The sequence below is a fragment of the Gigantopelta aegis genome, chromosome 8 (assembly GCF_016097555.1).
Source record: "Gigantopelta aegis isolate Gae_Host chromosome 8, Gae_host_genome, whole genome shotgun sequence".
Lineage (NCBI taxonomy): Eukaryota > Metazoa > Mollusca > Gastropoda > Neomphalida > Peltospiridae > Gigantopelta > Gigantopelta aegis.
In genome coordinates this window covers 51,865,049-51,872,006 of record NC_054706.1, presented here as the reverse complement: position 1 = coordinate 51,872,006, position 6,958 = coordinate 51,865,049, and positions in this window count along the sequence as shown.

Genomic DNA, 6,958 nt, shown 5'->3' with positions numbered 1-6,958 from the left:
CTCACAAACACAGAGCTGTGAACTGAACATGAGCTGTGTTACACTTGCAACGCTTTTGACATCCTTTCTTGGTGCCACATGAAACCAGTAGGCCTACATAGCAGATGTGCAAGGTTTCCGGATGAATCACTACGTGCAACTCATACATACCACCATTCATCATGATCCAGCCCTAGCTGATAGGCAAAACGAGCAAAGATGCTGGAAGCAGTCTCTTTCCCTAGATATGACGACCTTAGCAGACTGCCCTCTTTACATTTTGTTCATGTACAGCTAGCGTGGGTGATTCTTTCACACAGTTTCTTTCTGTCATTATTTATATCACGTGTCATAGATAATATAGGTGCCTCTATTCCACCCACCCCACCGACCATTATAACATTCTGGTGCCACCATCAACATCTGGACTATTTCAGTGCATGGCATCAACATATGGACTATTATAGTCTGGCATCAACATCTGGACTGTTACAGTGCCTGGCATCAACACCTGGACTATTACAGTCCTTGGCATCAACATCTGGACTATTACAATGCCTAGAATCAGCATCTGAACTATTACAGTCTTTGGCATCAGCATCTGAATTATTACAGTATTTGGCATCAGCATCTGGACTATTAGCGTCTGGCATCAAAATATGGACTATTACAGTCTCGCATTAACATCTGGACTGCTACACTGCCTGGCATCAACATCTGACTATATTCACTTCATCGATAATTATAACAGCACAGGGCGCATACTACGAGTGAATTCTGCTTTGGGGATTAATATTTACAACACACTTACATTTTGACGAGTAGATTATTTTGTTCAGCAACGAACTGTTAATAGGATACAACAGTTATTTTAGTTTATCAGTCGCATAACAAATCTAATTGTATGACGTATCACAAACTTCCGCTCAAGCTATTCTGAGTGTGATATTACACAGTTAGTTTTGGTACATTCCTTTATATATTGGTGGCAAATTTTATTTAATATTCTATAAAAGAATAACATTTTCAAGTCTGTATGACACTTAAAATATACCAGTGTGCCTTTAGAACCATTCCAGGTGATGGTTAAAGCGGTATTTTATAATTTAATCAAACATTTGAATTCATTTAAACCAATTTTGACCTGTACGGTAGGGGGCGGGATGCAGCCCAGTGGTAAATCGTTCGCTTGATTCGCGGTTGGTCATGGATCGATCCCCGTCGGTGGACTCACTGGGCTATTTCTCGTTCCAGCCAGTGCTCCACAACTGGTGTTACAAAGGCCGTGGTATGTACTATCCTGTTTGTGGGATGGTGCATATAAACGATCCCTTGCTGCTAATCAAAAAGAGTAGTCCATGAAGTGGCGACAGCGGGTTTCGTCTCTCAATATGTTTATGGTTCTTAACCATATGTCCGACGCCATATAACCGTACATAAAATGTGTGGAGTACGTCGTTAAATAAGACATGTCCTTCCTTCCTGTACGGTAATTTTAAAGACGACGACCAGATTGATGTTGAAGAGCAATATACAAACTATCAAATTACACCAGTTATTTGTTTTTAAGAAACAGCATGGGCGTACATAGGATTTTGAAAAGGGGGGTTCCAAAATAGATTGCAGAGATATTGGGCATATATTTCTATGTTGAGTTTTGAAAAGGGGGGTTCCAAAATAGATTGCAGAGATATTGGGCATATATTTCTATGTTGAGTAAATATAATAATGTCAGATATCAATGTCAGATATATTAAATTATTTTAAAACCCATCGACCCCCCCCCCCCCCCCCCCATGTACGCCCATGAACAGGAGTATCAAAACAGTATGTTACTGCGTTTTCTGGAATGGTCTGTTATACGTTACTACATATATATAATTATACAGCTATAATAACATAACACACACACGTGCTCGCGCGCACGCCGAGACACTTAACCAACTGCCAAATTTGTTCAGACAAATCGGCTCATAACTTTCTATTTAACATTTGTTTTGACTTACTTTGTAAAATGGTTAACTGTTTTACTATACTTTTCGAGCTAAATTTAACAATATGTCGGTTAGCAAAATGACCATTTCTAAAAAATATATATAATATGCCCGTGTATGATGCGATGAAACAGTACTTACTGGAAGGATTTTGGGCCTTTTTTCGTTTGGTGTTTTAACTGTGTATTCATTTATGTTAGAGCCCATATTGTTCAACTTGCGTATTCCTTTTCACCGTGTTTCTTCTAATTTGTTATGCGGTAACAGGAAGATCGTAACTAAGGGTCCGTTTGTTGCATTGTAAATCAATCAATGTAGTGTTTTTGAAGTAGGTATTATCTCATTGTGTGTCTATATATGTAATTGGCTATAGCTTACAACAAATAAAGGAGCATGTCACATCATATCTTGAATTGCGAATGTATGTCCATTGTTGTGATTATATTTATCTCTCCCACCATCAACAAGGGATCAATTTTCTAACAGACCCGACCCAGAACTAGTCAACAAGAAAACACTGTCAAGAAAGAAAAAATGGCGTCTACACATTTAAAAGCAATATGTCAATATAACATAATAACTCATTAAACGATTGTTCCATGAAGAAAGAGCTAGCAACTGTACTATACGATCGTATGTAACGTTCCGAACATGATACAAAGCAACCGAAACCCATTGTATCTCTTCAACATGAATGTCAATACATTAAACTATATAAAGTTATAAATTATTGTTTATATTTGTCATTAAATCTTACAGTATATGTTAACCTTATTTTAAGCATGCTATATTAGTATAATATGAGGTATAAACTCTTAACAGAGTGCGCCGGCCTCGAAAATAAGTTGAAATGAAATTATGAGAGAGCGTTTTGCACCAATAAATGAAAATGTATTCAACAGTAATGTATTCCCTTCCTTCATGGGATCAGTCGCTGTCCATGCCAGAGTCTGGGATCATGTGGATATGCCTAAACATTGAATGGACATGTTAAGGGTATTTGAACTTGTACTAGCTGGTTATCTGTGAAAAAATGTGTGTGTGTGTGTGTGTGTGTGTGTGTGTGTGTGTGTGTATGTTTGTATATATATATATATATATATATATATATATATATATATATATATATATATATATATATATATTAGTCACACACACATACACACACACACACACATACACACACACACACACACACACACTTTTAAAACCGCATCGACGCCAATAACAGGACCCATTTTCTCATTGGGTTTTCCATCCCAAACAGTGCCCCACGGCTTGTATATCAAAGTCCGTAGTACGCGCCATCCTCTCTGTTAGAAAGTACACATGAAAGATCCCTTACTGCTAATGGTAAAATGCAGTGGGTTTCCTATAAGACTAGCCTATATGTCACAATCATCAAGTGTTTGACACCAAATAGTCCATTATTAATAAATCAATGTTTTCTGAGGTTTAGACATTACATTCAGTATAAGAATACAAACGTGAATTTAATATCATTGCGTCTGGGGGGGTTTCAACCGTTAACCGCCATCCAAACTCTACTCCCTCAAAAAACATTTAAAAATTAAAAATCTGAAATTAAAAGAAAAAATGTGTCACATACTAGATTAAGATACGCTTGTACTACTTTTAATGCAGACTTAAATTATTGTAGTCTGACGATTATTATGGATCTCTCATGTAATGTCATTGGATATCATTTTTACAGCAGCACTCATTATTATGTAAGCAGCGACTAATCTCTTTTTCTCTTCTCTCCTCTCTCTCTCTCTCTCTCTCTCTCTCTCTCTCTCTCTCTCTCTCTCTCTCTCTCTCTCTCTCTCTCTCTCTCTCTCTCTCTCTCTCTCTCTCTCTCTCTCTCTCTCTCTCTCTCTTCCCATGGCGCTCGCATAGTATTAATCATCATATACATTACTTTCATGGCTGTACCAACATTTAATTGCTTCCGACGCTCTAGTCCGGAGGGACGTAGAAAGTGTGGTTCTTTCTACGTCCGGATGTTGTTACATACCCTATATATAGCTGGTATTCAAAACTTGTGGTACCATGTTTCGACCGAAATAGTGCAACAAATGGACACACAAACCAAACATGTATAACCTACAGTACTCGCTAAATCCCGATTAAAGAACTTGCATCAATATTAACAAAATAAATATTTCAACAACAACATACTAAGTATCAAAAAGAAGAGAAAAAAATACAATCTAAGTTTTAAATAAATTGTGACAAATTGACCACAATTTGGTGAATTTATCATAATTGCACACGGAAAAAACTGCTGCTTTTGTCACATAATAGTTCAAACTCTTTTTGGATTCATTTCAAACTGGGTACATGTGCGTTGAAATGACTAAATATTAAGTGTTTTGTAACAAGTACAATGGCATTAACGGGATCATTATTTCTGGTTTTAAAACCAAAAATTACATTTTCTTTATTAAATTTAATGTTGCTGCCCGTTTTTATATGAATCCAGTTCTGAATATCAGTCCAAATTGAGTTGACTAAAGTGCATTCTCAAAATAAATGGATAATTGAACCAAGTTCTAAATTACAAAAAGTATCATTTCCAATCAGAATCTTTCATATTTTTTTACATTTCGGTACGCTTAATTTTATCAGGTTTTCCATTCCATACGAAAGAAAAAACTGCCTCTGTAGTAGTTGAATATCATCATCAGGTGGATTAGGAAGGGTTGAAAATAGGTGATTTAATTTTGGTAAAATAAGGCTCTTTAATATTATACTAGACCAAATTTTTAACAAATTCTTTATTGAATTTAATTTATTCTTATAATTAATCTGTACCATATTTTCTAAGTCAATATCAAATTTTATACCTAATAAACCAAACGTGTGTGTCCAATCAAATTTCCATTCTTTACATAATTTGTATCTACTCCTCTTCTTAGAACCTATCTATATTAGCTTAGTTTTCTCCACGTTAACTTTAAGGCCCGAAAATCTTGCATAAATCTCCAATGTATTTAGAACTGCATAGAGGCTTTTCTCTGTTCCATCTAAAATTACTGTTGTGTCATCTACAAATTGAGTTAACAAAAATTCTATATTTGCAATTGTTAAACCTTTTATATTTTTGAGGGGTTTTTAACATCCTGTTAAGAAGCTCACCACAAATGAGAAATATATATGGAGATATCAGATCCCCCTGACGGCAACCTCTTTCTAATTTAATAAAGGATGAAGCAAACCCATTAATAAGAACAGTAGATTCAGAATCTTTATGAAAAATAGAAATCCATTTTTGTATTGAAGGACCAAAACCAAAATATTTCAGAACATTAAAAATAAATCCCCAGTCTACAGAGTCAAATGCCTTTTCAAAGTCAATTAAAAATAATAAGCCAGGAATTTGTTGAGTTTCTGTATACTCCATGATGTCATATATTAGTCTTGTTACGTCACCTACATATCGTCCTGACATGAAACCTTTTCGTTCTTCGCTAATTATAATAGGCAACACTAATTTTATATGAAACGTTTAACAATGAGATTGGCCTCCAATTTTTAAAAAAATATTTAGGCTTATTTCCCTTGGGAATGCATGTAATAATACCTTGTTTTTGAGTTATAGAAAGATTGTCCGTTTGATATGCATAATTCAATTATCTTAATAAATATGTATTTAAGTCATGCCAAAAAATTTAAAGAATTCTGCTGTAAACCCATCAGGTCCTGGACTCTTTTAATTTTCCATCCTTTTTAATACTATTAATATTTCATCATATGTCAATTCACTTTCAAGTTTTTCAGCATCTTTTTCATTAAGTTTTGAAAAAACATTTTCATCAAATAATGTATTAAAATTTATTTCACTAATATCTTTTTTATATTATAATTTTTCATAAAATATTTTTGTTTAATATAATATATCTGATGTTTTATTAATAATTTTGCCATCCTTAGTTTCTAATTCAGAAAAGGATTTATTAAAAAAAAATCCTCTATTCTAACTTTCAAAAATATTTTGTCGGTTTCTCGCCTTTTCCCATCCATTTAGCTTTAGACCGTATAAAATTTCCTTTTGCTCTTTTAATACTTATATCTTCTGTTTTACTTTTTATCTCTTTAATTTCTTTTATAATATTATTTTTTACTTCAGTATCATTTGAAATATCTAGATCTTTTGTTAAGTCATCTAGTTTTGTACTTAAGTCTATTTCGTCTTTCATTTGAACTTTCTTTTTAGTTGATGAATATATAATTGTTTTTCCACGTATCGTAAGTAGTAATGTTTCCCATAATAAATGGTAGTTTATGGTGAAATCTGACTTATTTTCTGTATCTTTATATTATTCCAGAGTTTATTTTATAGTTTCTTTGACTAAGCTTACATATTTATGATCATGAAGTAAAGAATTGTTAAATTTCTAAAAACCTTTTTCTCTTTCAATTTCTTTTAATTTCAATGTTAATGTAATTGGTGAATGATCAGACTTAAAACTTGGTAGAATATTACTTGAAGTAATTGAAGATAAAAGGTTATGCGAAATAAGAAAAAAAATCTAATCGAGACTGTTTTATTGCGGTCTGTTGCCTCCAGGAGAACCTTTACAAAGTTGGGGGGTTTTCCCTCCAAGGATCTACAAGGTCTAATGTTTCTTTAAAATCTGTAACTTGTTTTCAAGCTTTTGGGTTATTCAATCTTTTGTAATTAAATAATCAAGGGCGGGATCTTGAACAAGATTCCAGTCCCCACAAACAATTGTATATTTATTTTCAGATGATTCTATAATATTTTTTATATTAGCAAAAAATCCAGGTGTATCTGTGTTAGGGCCGTAAATATAAATGAGTAATAGTGATTGAGCATCTATTTCCCGCATTATCATTAATATTGTTTGTAACCTTAAATTCAGAATTATTATTAAATAATATAGCTATGCCACGGGCATTAGATTTATATGAACTAAAATAGCATTGACTGTAACCCCATTGTTGCTTAATGATTTGTT